The sequence below is a fragment of the Dermacentor andersoni genome, chromosome 8, assembly GCF_023375885.2.
Source record: "Dermacentor andersoni chromosome 8, qqDerAnde1_hic_scaffold, whole genome shotgun sequence".
In the NCBI taxonomy this organism is placed as follows: Eukaryota; Metazoa; Arthropoda; class Arachnida; order Ixodida; family Ixodidae; genus Dermacentor; species Dermacentor andersoni.
The window spans coordinates 27,598,435-27,614,757 of record NC_092821.1 but is presented as its reverse complement, the minus strand read 5'-3'; the positions used below and the strand labels follow the sequence as shown (position 1 = coordinate 27,614,757).

Sequence of the window (16,323 nt, the reverse complement as noted above, 5' to 3'; positions counted from 1 at the left end):
ACACCGCGCGGTCCGTGACCCCACATAATACAGAAACGGTTGCCCCGCTGACATGGGGGGGGGGGGGGGGGGGGGTGAGTGAACCCCCTCTCTATACACACAGCACGTGGCCGATTCGTGACACTTAAGAACACGAACAATCAGAGCGACCTTACAGGAGGATCTGTCGTCCATTGCGGGTAGCGGAAAACAAGTACCGAGGAAAAAGATATTCGAACGTGACGATCGCTAATCCTGTTTGGTGGTGTACGCAGCGGCCATTCCATAAGGACGAGTCTCCTCCTTAATTCACCGAGACGCCGGATTCCTTGTTACTACTGTTGTGTCCGGCGGTCCTTCAGAGTGGGGGATGCCACCCCAGCGACATGCACTTGTCACACCTCATCATTCACTTCAAGGCAGCTCGCTTGAAGACAGCAACGTCGTCTCTCCAGACCGTCACGAAGAGCCCGTCAAGGCTGTTATGGTCGGACGTTTACTCAGCGACAAAACTCCGGTCACGGATAAAGAAGTTATGGGAAACGAGCCGACGGCCTCGTCAAATGGGGTGTTGTACGTCCACGCCGGAGGTGAGGTCCCTGCAAGGCTACGATTGTTCACACCTGTCAGCAGGCCAAATTGGCACGACCGCCCCGGAGACGGAGTCAGTGTACGATCCCAGTTCCCCTGTTTGTGCCCAGTGATGTGCGTGTGTCCGACAAAACTCCCGTCGGAGGGAAAGGGCAACAAATATCTAAGTAGCGTGTTCATTGGCAGAAGATAAGGACGTTGGGGCGAAACGTAATTGATTTTAGTAATTGGTATTTGTTAAGTGCAGTTTAAAGTCCCAGAGCGAAAGTTTGGTTGTGACAACTTGCGGTACCGGTTTGGGCTGCGGAGTTGATCTCGGCCGCCCCGTGTCCTATGACGTGCGTACGAGCTCTGCCGTATCCTGTCCTGCGTGGCTGCGGCGCTTGGAATGAAACCGCCGCTGGCGCCCCGCGTTGCTTTTCACCGCAGAGCTATGACACGTTGGCGACGCGCGCTTGCAGGACTCGTAACCGCGCGCTTGCAGAAATCGTTTCCCCGAATTCACAGCTGAGACCTCTCGAGAATTGGCGTCTCTCTAGAACGGTACCTTCCGGCGCGCGGAGGCATAGGGGGCCGGTGCAACGCGTCCATCTGGGCTGAGCGTGCGCTGGTTGTCGTCTCGAAACGGGCGATAGCCACAGACGGGCCGATTCGAAGAAGCGGGGCACATAAGCCGGAACAGCGGAGTAGCTAGACTGCGGGCACGTCTCGCGCTTGCGGCGAAGCGACTCGGTCCCCTCCCCCAACGCACGTTTTCTGTCGCGGTCAGGGGTTGTCCGCTGTGCCGGTTACGCAGTGCCGCCGCGAACAGCGGGCCGGGCTGCCGGCCCACGCGGCAGCTTCCCCTGCCTCGGTTGCAGCAGCGGCGGCGGCCGTGAGTTCGCGCAGCAGCGGGAAGCTTTTCACGACCCTCCTTCGAGGCGAGGCAGTTTTCTTTTCGCGCTGCCCCTCACGTTTTTCTTGGGAGAACAGCGGTCCGTGTGGCGCAGAGTGAGTGAGTGAAAACTTTTGAGTCTTTCAAGAGTTTCGCGGTTACGAGGTCTCCGTCGTCTTCATCTTCGCGGTTACGAGGTCTCCGTCGTCTTCATCTTCTCAGAAGATGAAGACGTCCTCTCCCGTGCTGCAGCTTTCTCCCGACGGCCGCCCCGCGTTTCGGGAAGCCGCCCCGAAGGGGGTTCGTGCTCCGCCGTAAAAGCGAAGCTCGGGCAGACGAGGTGAGGACGGAAGGGACGTCGTGAACGTCAGCGAATTTTTCTTCTTTCCGCTCTCGCGAGATGCTTAAAAAAAAAAAAAAAAACATTGCCGCGGCCGTTGCCAACGCAGTAGGAAGTGGAGGTGAACGCGAGCCCGGAGGCCAATATTTCGTTAAAGAGGCTTCGGTTAGCCCCGCTGTTTTGGCGGCCCGTGCGCGGTAAGGTGGAGAGAGAGAGAGAGAGAGAGACGGGTTCGCTTGGAGTTCGGCCCGGCCGCCTGGTCACGCGAAGGCGAAACTAGTAATATGTCACTTGCTTGCTGCGTGAAAATATGTAAATAACAAACGCGACTGGAATACATGCGTCGAAACGAGGGCACGCATCAACATCCCGCGCAGGCGGGACATGCCACTTGGTTCACTGAGCATGCGTCAGAATTTTTAATTAAAACATTGCGGCGGAGGTGCAGCGGTGTGCGTTTACAGTTGGCAGTGTTACGAGCAGTTTTCAGCGCATACGCGTCACTTCCAGTCGTGCCTTGCCTTGCACTTCTGACTAGGGATTTTCTTTGAATGGATTAATTGGAAACCTCATATCGATTAACTCTTTCCGTACCACGCCCGTTGAGCAGCGCTAGCCCGCCAACTGTGGCTTGAAGCGCCGGTTTCGAGACTCTCCGCGCCGCTCGCGGACACTGCGCCGTAGCACGTCGAGGAGGAGGACCGTGTTTTTATTTTCTAAGCGGTTGGCTTTTTCCCCCCACCGCGTTTTAATTTTCGAACGCGCTCCCAACTATAGTGCACTGGAGCAGGGTATCTAGTCCACTATGCTCCCAACTTCGGCGATCGTCGAGGAAGGAAAACTTCCTCCGCGTTGGCGATCGTCAAAGCACAAAGCGAAAATGGCCACCCCCGGGAGCTGCGCGCGCGCTTCGAAAGATCTCGCAAGTCCGCTCCGTTTGCGGCTGGCCGCGTCGGGCAGCAGCGAGTCTGAGCATGCTCTTCGTACGACCACGGCGCAAGCCTGGCACGCCAAACTGTAGAGCTTGCACTTGAATTTTTGCACTCGAATACCTGTTTGATGAAAAATTCAGATTAAGTTTTTCATCCATCCATCCATCCAAGGGAAGGGAAGCGTAGCAGAGGGCGGCAGAAAGTTAGGTGGGCGGATGAGATTAAGAAGTTTGCAGGGACGACATGGCCACAATTTGTACATGACCGGAGTAGTTGGAGAAGTATGGGAGAGGCCTTTGCCCTGCAGTGGGCTTAACAGGATGATGATGATGATGATGATCGTAAGTACCTTTATTGTATTTTATTATTTGTTTCATTAACTTTGTGCATTTTAATGCCTGTCACTGCTATATCGTCATAATGTATTAATTATTATATTGTTAAATTATTAATAGCTCTCCCTGACAGCTTTTGTAACTCCGGGACCTCCTTCTGTACTAATGATGAACGATGAAATAAAAGTGAAACATGGTCCCAAGAAAAATTCACTTTTCCCGAGTGGGCACACCAAGCGTGTCAAACTCACTCGGTCCAGCCGCCAAGGCAAGGAAACGTGTGATTGTTCCCTATAGTGGGGAACAGTTTCTTCCTTCGCTTATTGAAACCAGGCGTACTACGTCAAGTGTGGTTGAATGACTATCTACTAGCCTGAATTTGTTTGACCGCGAATAAAAAAAAACACTCGAGTTGCAGTTAGAAATACTTTCATTCGAAGTAACAACATCCAAAATTACTCGCACACCATTTGATACTCCGAAGAAATTTGTAGACATTAGAAAGAAAAAAAAAAACGCCTTGCCCGAGCCTTTATATTTGCACGTTCTAACCCCGAACCAACGCAGTCTTGGCACGTGAGTCGTTTGGGCCCCTATGACACCGTGTCAAAATGCAGAGGTGGCGACTTCAATTCGTGCACCTTAATGGATGCAGCCGCACGTACGAGTTTCTTGGAGTGTTGACATTCATTTGTTCGAAGCACCGCTCACACAAAGCGTTGTTTTCAGAGTCACATTGGGACACGTGGACGCCTTCTTAGTGGACGACCGCACGTGACGTCAGAAATCCGCATTTCTCGCGCTTGTGCGTCCTTTTTTGCGTTCACGAGCTGGCTCCGTACTCGGAAAGCGCGCCAGAGCAGGTGCTGTCCGCCCGATGGTTCGAGATTGCCGACACGTGTGGGCGGATGCTGTGTGTATACTGAGAGAACCAGGCACAGGCGCCGTAAAACCCCGGCCACACACGGGGCACTTTCGATCGCGATTCAGCTCGATCGGGATCGAATTTCTGAGCTCTCTTGCAGCTTACGCAAAGATGTTAACCGCCAATGCGAAGCCGTGCCGGTTGTTCTCGAAGCTTTCCTTGGAGAGAGAGCCACCAGCGCCTCCGTTTACTGAATGAGCTCAATATTTTAAAGCCTTATTCGCAACGTTTTGCAGGCGCAACGTGAATTTGACATCCGTTCGCCTGCACTTACGTAACTGGTGAGGCTGTACGCAAAGGCTAATTGAAGTCGCAAATGTCAAAGAAGCCAACAAAAGTCGCTTCGCTGGCAATATGCGTTACAAAATTTTTACTTCACCCTACGGGGACCAAGTATCTTTTAAAAAAGTTTGTCAGTGTAAAGAGAAAACGAAATGTCATTTCACAAATTAAAAAGTGCGTAGTTTCCTGTTCCCAAAAATGTTCTGTAACGAAAATGTGTTTTCGGTTATTTCTTGCAGTACGGTTCCGCACAGTCTATAATTCGCAAGCGTAGGCCATTGCAGAGCTGCTGAGCACGAAGTCGTGGGATCGAAACCCGGCCACGGCGGTCGCATTTCGATGGGACGAAATGCGAAAACACCCGTGTACTTAGATTTAGGTGCACGTTAAAGAACCTCTGGTGGTGGAAATTTCCGGAGTCCCCCACTACGGCGTGGCTGATAATCAGAAAGTGGTTTTGGCTTGTAGAACCCCATACATTTTTTTTAGGCCATTGCGAACTGGCGCGGTGACTCGGCAAGCCGTCTATACGACGCGGAATATCGAGAGCCTCTGTTTGGGGCTAGGGAACACTTGTCAACAGCACGAGGAAGATTAGATTATACGTACGAAAGCAAGCCGAGTGTGTGGCTGTCAACTTTCCAGCGCGCAGAACGAAGCAAGCGTACGGGCTGCGAATCCACGTGACGTCGCACTGACGTCAACAGCGGCGCAATTTCGGCGTGAAATCCATAGAAGCGTCGCCATTGAGGAAACTTCAGGGAGGTGGAACGTACCTACTTCCAGCTTGCTACCCTACGCACGGGAAACGGTGGTAAGGAAATCGGAGGAGAAACGCGGGAGCAAAAGCACCGAGGGTGTCGCTTCGTCCGTAAGTGCCCGTCGAAACCACAGGTCGCTCACCGATGTCGACTCGTATCGCTTTCTGGGCTTGCGAGGCGCTCGACCACGGTGCGCGTACTTTTGTCGGCGTAAAATCGTCTTGGTGCAATCTGACGTGCAGCGAAATAGAAGGCACTGGTTGTCACGGCTGGGTCGTGTACGCGGACATGTTCGATTCACTTTTCACGCCCTGCGAGTGGTGTCGTGGCAAGGTGTCGCTCGTTCCAACGAGGAACGATCCTCCGCTCATCTTTAATAACGGCGGAGCGCGTTCGCGCAAAGATTCAAATACAGTTTTGCGTGGTATCCATTCGGAAGTGACTTCGGAAGCGTCCCTCCAAAGTGTGCGTGATCGGCAAGTTTGCGGCGGGAGTACCTGTGCGTGGCACGACAGCATACGCGCGCTATGAGCATAGAAGAAACTGGCGAGATACTGTATAGTCACTCCCCGTGCCCGGCTTCCTACCTAGAGACGACGTGGTTTTTTTTTTCTTTATTCGGTGTGTGGACGTCTATATGTATCCCTCTAGTCATTCGCGACATGTTGCCTAATTCGTGTGCGGAAGATCATCTTGCGATCGACGACAACTAACAGAGAAAGAAGACACACAAAAAAATTGGCTGGGGCTCAGCTAAGGTTAAGCCTGGATATCTCGAAGCGAAAAGGTTCGGTGATGCTTATGATTTAGCTTATAGTTATGCTTTATGGTTTAGCCTATGGTTATGCTTACGGTTTAGCTTATGGTTATGCTTTATGATTTAGCCTGTGGATATGCTTACGGTTTCACTTATGGATATGCTTTGGTTAGCTTATGGTTATGCTATACGTGTGCCTTGTGTAGTTATGCAAATTGCTTATCAATGATATGTACCATAAGTTATGCAGGATTATTAAACTTCTTTATTCATCATTGTTGGGCACATTGTCTAGCGATTTCTGTACAGCCATAAACACAGTTCTCTGTATCGGTAGTATCACTCTCTTCTCCTTTCATGTTGAATGCGCACGCCTATTCTCTGGCAAGCGGTTACATAGTCGGTCTCCGCGATAAACACGCGCTTGCGGCGAACGTCAAACGATGACGCATAGCGCGCGGCAGTGGTCACTGTTAAGAACGGCCTGCTCAGGTGCAAGTTTTGCCAGCCAGTTGCGACAGCGGCGGCAACCTTTGCTTGGAACGCCACCGTTACGCTCTAGCCTCGTCGCCATTGTGACTAAATGCGGTCGGCGGACCAACTATTGTTACTGAGCCCGACACCGCCCACCTGGTCGGCCGCGAGCGGGGGAGTGCCCGCGGGAACGTCTACTGATGCCGCTTCCCACGCGCCTTTCGAGACGTAAGACAATGGGCTACCGGCCGCGCTGCGGGGGTCAGATCCGAGTTCTACGAAGTCCGTGTGACGTCGGTTCCGGACCGTGAACGTGTGTGTGTGTGTGTGTGTGCGTGTGTGTATGTAAGCCGTCCCGCGGAGAGGCGGCTTGTTTTCGATGACTGGACGCACGTTTCCGTCACCTTGGAATCGAGGGGGGACCGAGTGTTTATAAACCGCTGTTGTGCGGATGCTCGAGACACTTTCTCAAGCAGTCATGTTGGACTGACGTACTTTCTCTCGCATTCATGCTAGACTGACGTACTTTCTCTCTCAGTCATGCTAGACTGATGAACTGCATGTAGATACTGTAAATAAACCCATATTCCTCGTTCTCGATGAGAAGCAGTCCCTCCCTTCAACAACGTCCTCAGCGTGGATAAGTTGGACGACGGCATGGGCCAGCTACCTTCTAATTCATGCCCGACTCCAATCTTGACAACTGATTACGAGCGATGGGATTGAGCCCCCATCCTGACACCCCCTGCGCCGACTCCGAACACGCTTACGGAGCCAATTCCGACACACGCCGGCTCGCGCGGTGTTGACTAGCGTAGTCAAGCGTAGTGAAGCTTTTCGCTTCAAGAAGTGGGAGAAGTCTCCTTCTCCTCCTCGGCACCCACGGTGGAGCAAGAGCGACGCGGAAGTGATTCCCAGCGTCGTCACGAGGCACGAGCGGCGCCTCGTCGGACGGTCGTGGTCGAGAAGCCGATGTGCGCCGGGGGCCGACATTTCTGGCCGTAGGGGGTCGCGCGTTTGGGTGGCTGTTCTCGCGCTCATTTGCCAGTTAGCGGCGCCGTCTGCGAAGAGCAGCAAATGGCCCCGCGGCGGATGGGGGAGAGGGAAAGGAAACCGGAAGCAGCGAGGCATGCCGGCGGCGAGCTGCAGATTCGGTTAACGCCCAGATGGTACGGCGTTGGTGACGGTGCGCCACCTTCTTCCTTTCTTTCCCCACCGCCCGATTTCTTCTCGCGCCGCGAGCCTACGCGCCTTTTAGGCGATCGAGAATCGGGGGGGGGGGGGGGGGGGTCGCGATGTTTCTGCCATTTGCCACCGTGGGCTACGCTTGGGGGCCATCTCCTCATCTAATTAAGTAACGGGTACGCACTCGCTCTGTGCCTTAATGACCTCGCAGCGTCGGTCTGTGCGAGAACGTCTAATCTGGCGCGTACGAGGAAGGATGAAGCAAAACACACAGAGCGACCGTTAATAAGAGATGTGAAAGAACGGCGAGAACTTTCTTGCGGAAATTTGGCGATTTTCGCGAGGCACCAATCGATGAACAAACTCCAATTCCCTCCAACGAGTAGCTGCGCAAAAGCTGGGTCCGTAGAATCGTCGTTAAAAGGACACTAAAGAGCAAAATAATTTTAGCTGTACCGAAAATGTGAAATAAAGATTTCTAGTAGCGTGTATTGAATTAGCTCTGGAAGAATTATAGAGAAACATATATGTGCGGAACAATCAGTCCTTTTGGATCCCTCCTTCACTGCTCTACTATAAGTTAAGCGCCAATACCGACTCGTATTGTTATTTGGGAGATTGCATAAGGATGCTTGGCCGCCAGTCCCATACAACCGCGTAGAGCGCAGGTCGCGCTGCGGTTCTAGACTTACTGCGCCCACCGCGGAAGGTTAGAAACACACCCACATAAGCACAGCAAAGGAGTGGCTACGCCAGGCGGCTCGACTGATAACTGTACAAGCGTCATTCAAAGCACGCGGAATTGTTCTCCACTTGTCGACCGTGTTTCCTCTACTTCCTTTTTAAATGAAAAGAAGTTGATCCATAAATATTTTCGCAAACGAAGGTTAAATTTGTTAATTTTCGGTTTTCATTCCTGTCTGGCTGTTGCCTCTGCTCTCTCTCTTAGTAGATCGTAATTTCTCAACTCCTTGCGACTCTTGTTTCCATTTGCCAATTTGACACGAAAAGTGCTGTACAATTAGGGAAAAACCAAACGTGGTAACGGGTGACAGTCATATTGCTTATGGGTTTAACAGTAATTGCAGGGTCTGACGATGGACGCTGTCTCGCCTGATTTTATTGTCCACCTTATCTAGCCCATATCGCGGCTACATGGTTCCGAGGACCTGCCAACGTCGCGGCGAGCCGTCACTCGAGGAAATAATGAAGCAAAAGAAAAGGTTAAACGCGACTGGCGTTTTGTCCAGCCGCAACTCGTTCCTCGAGCATACAGACCAAGCGACTACGAACCAAATCCCTTTCCTGGTCCCCGGATCAGTCTAAACAAAGAAGATTGAACTAACGAAGCAACAGCGATGCGCGTGACCGTTCAACAGATGGTGACAACTGAACGGATCTCGAGTTAATCGCGCGGGCACCGAATCGATCAGGAAACTGGCCTTCACACCCCAGGAGAGGCGGATGGCTACCGCCATCCATAAGGAGTGAAAAAAGCAACAAAATGTTGAGCGAAGAATAGCTGTCAAGTCTGAACATTCATTTGGCGGCGCTTTAGGAATGTTTCTCAGTATTGGTGGCGTCGGCGGGTAGGCGGGGGGGGGGGGGGGGGGGGGCTATGCCGATTAATTTCGAGGCGGGTCACATAGCCGGGGGAGGGGCCGGGGGCGCCCCCCCCCCGGCCCCCCTGGCTATGTGCTTGTGTACTGCAATCTATTCCAAAAGAACTAAAGACAGGACCTATCAGGTTTCAGGAGGCTTTACTGATCACACGCACACACACACCACGCATTTAATGTTTGTCACGTTTCACTGACGCATTTGCGCAGAAGTTTCGGCGCTACCTAAAGAGGAAGCTTTAGCTCGGACTCAACTCTAACGCGGCCTCTTCAAATACATGTAAAACGCAGAAACGTTTCTCTTAGATAGCCCCTGGACCGATTTTAATGAAACTTGCTGCATTTGAGAGAGCAAGTTAAATTCTAGTGAATGTTGGAAGCTGATTTTGGAATTTGGGCCTGAATTTTGTTAGAGTTTAAAAAATTCGAAAGTTTGAAAAAACTGAGCACGAAGTTTACAATTTTATAGCTCTGCATCAAGAACAGATATCGCGGTTCTGTGAACGGCATCCATTAGATAATTCGAAGCGGGCAAATTCGATATGTCGATTTGTATCTCACGTGAATTTGTTGCGTTGCGTACAAGGGTTCTGCGAAAGCTGTATTTCCGTGTAACTGAATTCTTTAAGTTCACGTGTAAGGTATCTATTTTCTCCGCTGTAGATGTAATATGAGGTGCAAATCACAGAATTGTGATATCATTTTTCGTTACTGAGTTAGTTGTAAACTCGATCGTTTCGTTTTCTGACAATGTTAGATTTTTGCAAATTATTAATCGAAAATTGACGATCTAAATTAAACCAGCCGTCAGTAGATTTTAAGTTTTTCTTCTAAATGCTAAACGTCGTCGAATTTGGTGCAGTGGTTGCCGAGAAAAACGAATTCTCCTTTTACGTGTATTTATATGGGAGCACCCGACCTAAAGCTTCCCCTTAATGGAACTTCGATGGCGTTTCTTTTCTGTTCTTCTAAAGACACCGCGCGATAGTTTGGAAATATTTTATCAGCGTAAAGCGATGTGGTGTTTCTCTTCAGTGCAACACGCCGGTTTAGCAGCATCTCGCGGCACTGCGCGAGGACTGCAAGGTTGCCGGTTTGTGTTTTCCTTCGTTTTGACTTCTGCGAACGCATTAGCAGACGACGCTGAAAGATGGTGCGGGGCCATCAAAGCAGTTGGCGGACGTGCTAGTTCAACGCCCCCAGAATTCATTGAGCAAGGACACCCAACGCGCCTTCGTGCCGTTGTCGTGCGTTCCGCATCGACCGAGTTCGCTTAATTGCAAAAAGCGACGAAGCGAAGTGAACGCACCATCGACGTTCAAATCGCCTTTACTCCGTTTCATACATCAGGTGCAACGCTGTGGAGGCTAGAGATGCTTTTTGGTGTGGCTGCGTTCCAAGTTGGAAATAGTTCGGTGTCTTTTGACCGAATTTTGTGAAATTGTTCCTTGTATATAAGCTCAGTTCAGAAGAAAAAGGAAAATAATTTACTCTTAGAAACAAACAAATCATGTAACTATAGAACTACTAACCACGTTTTTAAAAGATTAATTTGCTTTTGGTTTTTTATTTGCAGCCCGTCGCGGCAGCGTCACGTGCACGGGCGAGTAAACGCCGCTGACGCGCATCGAAGAACGCGCGGAGTGATACGTTTTGGTGGCCGCACTTCTTGCGTAGCTTCCACCGCGTTGCGCCCGATGCATGACACGGAGCGTACGGGGTGGAGCCTGGATATCGTTTTGCTTCCCGCTGTTGGCACGAGCGTTAATTGTGCGCAGGCCATATGCTACACGTACAGTACACTAGCATTCCTGCCGAGCTGCTTTGCGTATGCACTGGTCTCAGCGGTGCACGGGTAGTAAACGTCAAGCCAACGACGTTCGCTAGCGTTTCACTGGGCGTTGACCGACGGTACAGGTCTCGTTTCGTGCACCACACAGGTGCGGCGCGTAGTTGCGATAGCAATTACACGAACACGCCTAGTGACTTTTTGCCGTCAGCGTCACCGTGACGCTATATATATTTAAATATATATTCCATATATATTTAGATATATGTATATGTCATGTCATGCTATATGACATTCGGTATATGAGGGTTATATTGCCAATTCCCATTCTATCGCTGAACTAGTTCGTATCGGGTCTCGTATGCTGGACAAAATGATTCCTCAGAATTTTGAGGGTGGCAGCCCACAGACAAATGTCGTGAAGCAAAACATCGACAGCGCATGCCTTCTATCTTCATTCAATCTTGCCAGACTTGCATATCAAAAGTGCGAAACGATAAGAGCTCGGACATGAAAATGGTGTAATTTTATTACCGCGGCGGTGCACTACTACCCCTGGGATCGGCACAGGACAGAGGCTTTAAACACACCCGATGCGGAAAAGTGGTGTTAAAGTCGCTAAGAGAGACGTTGTCTTTAAATAATAAACGTACGTGAATTTTTCTTGTGGCAGGATTCAAACATAGAACCCCTAGCACAACAGCGCGTTTTCACTTAGCTCCCGTTTGCTTCAATTCAGTTACAGGAGTCCTACACTTATATAGCAACACTCGAACATGCGGCTATCGCATTCATTGCTTCGGCCGTGTGGCTAAACTGCGATATTTTTTTCTGTACCACAACATTCCAGATTCGATATGGAATAGTTGATGTTTGGATACGCGTTTTACTGCGCACGTAAAACCAGGGTGCTCTTGAGCCATTTTTCTCAGAAGAACGGTTTATGTTGGAGGCTTGCATCGGACGCACCTGTATTGCGGGTGCTCATTACCCGCAACGCCGTGCACCAGAGCTTGCAGCAGAAGTTTGGCAGAATAAACTTGCATTATGCGTACGGCAGGTCGGTGAAAGAACTTGCCGGGACAGTTTTGCGGAAAATCTTACCCGGAGAGGAAGAAATCGCCGACAGGAATTAAAGGGACTGCTAGAAAAGACTGCTAAGGTTCATAGCGTAGCTATTGACCTTAGGGTAGCTGGCCGAACTATGGAAGATACGTTTGAAAAAGCAGCTTACCGGCGAACATTTCGGCGCCTTATAGTTTGCCGGCGGAGATTATTAACCGGGCTTAACTGCGCAGTTCATCTGTGTGATATGAGCGTATGCGTGGCTCGCCGGCTGTGCTTGCCGGCACTCTTCCCCGGACTAGCTTCCACAGAGAAACTCTACTTACGGGCGCAGGATTACCAACGGAGATTGCAGACTGCTAAACGAGCTCGACGCGCAGCTTGCCAGCCGAACTCTACCTATTGCGTGAATTGAGGGTGCGCCTTCTGTGTGAGGAAACGAACATTGCTGCACGCTGCAACTTAGCTTGCATTCGACTTTCTTTCAGTAGCTTGTCGTTCGCAATTTTAATGAGGCCATTCGATGGCAGTCTTTTCATCGCTTCCTTGAAATATTTGTCCACGCCTGTTGCCCAGATGCGCACGCTCCCTTCTCACTAAAGGCGTCGCGGTGATTCGGTTGTGGGCTTCAGCCAAGCTTCCTTGCAGTATATGTGATGACAGTCTGTCGCAGTCTGTGACGTACAGTCGAGTGCAGAGAGCGTCCATGTTGGCGGTGAAGCTCGCCTCCTGAAACTGCGCCGTCTATGTTCCCAAAGGTAAATTCCTTCCCTGCGTTCTGCCATACGGGAGCTGGAGGGTCGCGTGACGCATTTTTTTTGTGTGTGTGCGCTGCGCAGAGCACTTCCGCTGACGGTCTCGCGCGCGAGCTGCTGCCATTGTCTCGTTTCGCGCAGCGCACGATTTTGCGCGCTGCGCGAGAGAACACCTGACTAGCGGCACAGGTCGGTGCTGCGCGAAAACAGGGGCAGACACAAGCGCATCGCAGAACATGATTCCGCGCTGGAACACGGTATAAGATGACGTAGTTTCGGTGTCTGCGCGCGCGACTGCACGACGTGGGTAGAAGACGAAACGGAAATGGATCTCTTGCTGCGGTGCGAAGTAAAACAAAAACATTTAGACGTTCGGTTTGCAGGGTTTATTATTTCTGTAAACTTTAATTTGTCTATTTAAGCAACAGAGTAAACAAATAACTGCTGTTGCCTTGAATCATGGAGGAAGAAAAAAGATAGGAAGCAGCATGCCGCAACGCGATTGAAGGCAAACCTGTCGGCCCAACCCGTGATCGCACGTCAAAGTGCGCGGTTGGTGTTGTCGCTCGAACTTCGCCTTTAGATCTGGAACCCGATATCATTCAAAGATCCCCGACTGCTTCTCACGCTTCCCGGTAACTGCAGCGTATGTAACCGTAATATTTCCCGTGAAACGCTGGCGGCGAACCCTATGCAGGAAGGCGGGCTCTCTGGTAGAAACGCGGCCTCTTGCGTGTGCCGCGATGCGGCGGAGGCGAGCGCCATCTGGAGGTGTTGCAAGGAACCGGACGCGCCGCTCCGTGGCCTTCCAGATATTCGCGCGCCGGCACGTGCAAATCGCAGACGCCGTGGCCGGTGTATGAATGATAGAAACGCTGGAAAACGGGTTTGAGTTTTGGCATAACAGAATTATATTTTCTAGTATATTCAAATTACAATCCCATGCTATCATGTCTGTAGGTTGTGTGCAAGTCGTACTTTACGATTTTTCTGTGTATTTTAGCTTCAAAGATTTAACTCAGTAACTTGGCTATAATCAGCGGTCGGCAACAATACAGAACAATAATCAGCGACTCCAAGACGGCTATTAGGAATTTCACAAAGGGCTGGGTCTCCACCGAGGCGGCCAAAATCCTGAACCACAGAGCACAAGACTTTAGGAACGGCACAATTACACCCAAATACCTCAAATGGATCCCGGCACATATGGGAGAAGTTACCATGAGTGCCCCTCCCAACCTCAACGAGAAGGCCCACCGAGTCGCGCGAAAACTAACCCACCGCGGCACGGCCAGTGACGGCCCAACACCCCGCAACCCCCGGGGAAGGGGGAAGGACTGCGGCGGAGGCGATGGAGAAGACGGAGGAGGCGACGACGACGAAGAAGCGATAAAAGACGACAGGGACAGACTGGTCACGTACCACGACATACTGACACACTACACGAAACAAAGAGAAGCATACCCACAACCCCACAAACAACTCGACAGGTCTCAAGAAACAGATTGGAGAAGATTGCAAACCAGAACATTCCGAAACCCAGTACACTTAAACAGAATAAATTCAACACAATATCCAGACGCTAGCTGCAAGCTCTGCAAACACGAACACGCAGACATGGCACACATCTTGTGGAAGTGCACACAGATCAGTTCAGTATACGTAGAGGACAACATAGAACCGGACCTTCTCGAGGAGCGATGGCTAAGCGCTCTGACTAGCTCAGAACTAAACGACCAATTATGGGCTATCCAGCGGGCCCGGGCAGCGGTGGAAAGGCTATGCCTCACCGCACACAATGCCCGGGTGGCCTGAGCCCGGGCTGGCAACCTCGCAGATCCTTTTTCCATTAAAGTTTTTTTCCGTCCGTCCGTCCTTGCACCACATGGAGGGCCTCGGTATGTGTGGTTCGAAATTCGTTTTTGCCGAAACGACGTTCGGCGCTGGACGCCGGACGTCGACGTGGCATGCCGACGCCGGATTTTGTGCGACGCGGAGCTAAAACTGCTGGGAACGGCTATTGGGAACCAACCGTCTTGGCGAGTCTCGATTCTTGCTCCGTCATCTCGACGCAGGAGTAGTGGTTGCACAGTGACTATGGTGTTGGGCTGCTGAACACGAGGTCGCGGGGTCGAAACCCGGCCACGGCGGCCGCATTTCGGTGGGGGCGAAATGTGAAAACACCCGTGTACTTAGATTTAGGTGCACGTTAAAGAACCCCATGTGGTCGAAATTTCCGGAGTCCTCCACTACGGCGTGCCTCATAATCAGAAAGGGGCTTTGGCACGTAAAACCCCATAATTTAATTAATTTAATCGACGCAAGAGTACGCGTGTTGGGCCACAACTGTGGCTTCAGGAGCGTTCGCTCGCCAAGGCTGGCTGCGTTACGTAATGCTGCATCCTATATGTGTCCTTCCTCCGTACCTTCACATAATTCTCGCTCACGTGACACTATGAGCGACGTCAGAGCAGTGCCATGCATACGCAGGAGCACTTGAGCGTCGGCTCTCCGGCTGGGAGCGGGGCGCCCGCGAGGAGGAGTGCAAACGGCGTTCGCTTTGACATTTCCGCTGCCGCGCGTGCAGGGGTGAACAGTACTCGGCAGGCACGATTGTGAGCGCGCATTGTTTGCGCTGCGCTTGTCGGCCCGGCATGGCCAGACCCGGCCAGGGACCCTTTGGGGGTGTTGCGAGCGATAAGACGGGTGTGCACTTTCTTTTTTGCAATGTCCTTTTATTTGCGTCCTCGCACGTTCCCGGCACGAGGTCTGGTTGACTGATTATTCATTACGGATTATAGATGACGAAAATGGTTGTTAGGCGAGATTGTTGGTACTAATCTATACGGTACACGGCGCAATCACGGGTCTAAAACAGGAGGAACGGACGACTCGGGTGCTGTCGTGCGTCTTGAGTATACAGGGTTTCCTATCGTGGACTAAATTTTTAAAATATGCAAATGCCACGTAACTGCAAGACAGAGCCAAGATGGTGATGTTTGGTGTCGCTTGGAGATGCTCAGATTATTCTTTTGCATTCCGCCTCCACAATGTTCATTCGTTCACTGAATGAGTCAGTGAATGAATCGTCATAGTTGAAAGAGAGAGAGAGGGGGATGCATAGAAAGACAGGGAGGTGTTAACCAGATATAGTTCTGGTTGGCTACCCTGCAAGGGGCGAACGAGCATAGGGATAAATTGAGACCATTGAGGTATAAGGCATTTCGCCACCAAACGCATGCAATTAAAGTGTCTTGCAATTTAGAACAGACACAAAAGTACAGACTGTCAGCTTGTTCACATTCTAACATACACAATGTAGCAAACGGTCTTCTGGTGTTCACAGCCATTGTCGCAAACATTTTACAAGGTCTTATGGGATTCGCCGTGTTCTTACTTTGCCGCAGCGCGTATATATTTTTTTTTTGTTTCTCTGCGTTTTACTGAAATCTTTCCATCAGTGCGTATTGTACTCTGGCACCGGGCGTACGTTTCTTAGTGCCGTTTTCGTCGACCGAATTCCGCACCTCGAATTCGACGAGTGGTCGCGGTTGGGCGCTGAACAAAGGCTCTGGCTCTGTGCCAGCACTTTCCTCGCAGTACGTCGCCCCCCCTCTCCCTCCGGTCATCTCCTTTTTGCCCCTATCGAGCGCAATCTGC

The 16,323-nt window shown here is 51.1% G+C and overlaps 1 protein-coding gene across 2 annotated transcripts in view; it reads left to right on the top strand.

Annotated features, from left to right (window-relative positions):
• The window catches only part of LOC126526287 (MIF4G domain-containing protein-like), a 160,421-nt gene that overhangs the window by 71,805 nt on the left and 72,293 nt on the right, over positions 1-16,323 (top strand). The window lies entirely within an intron of this gene.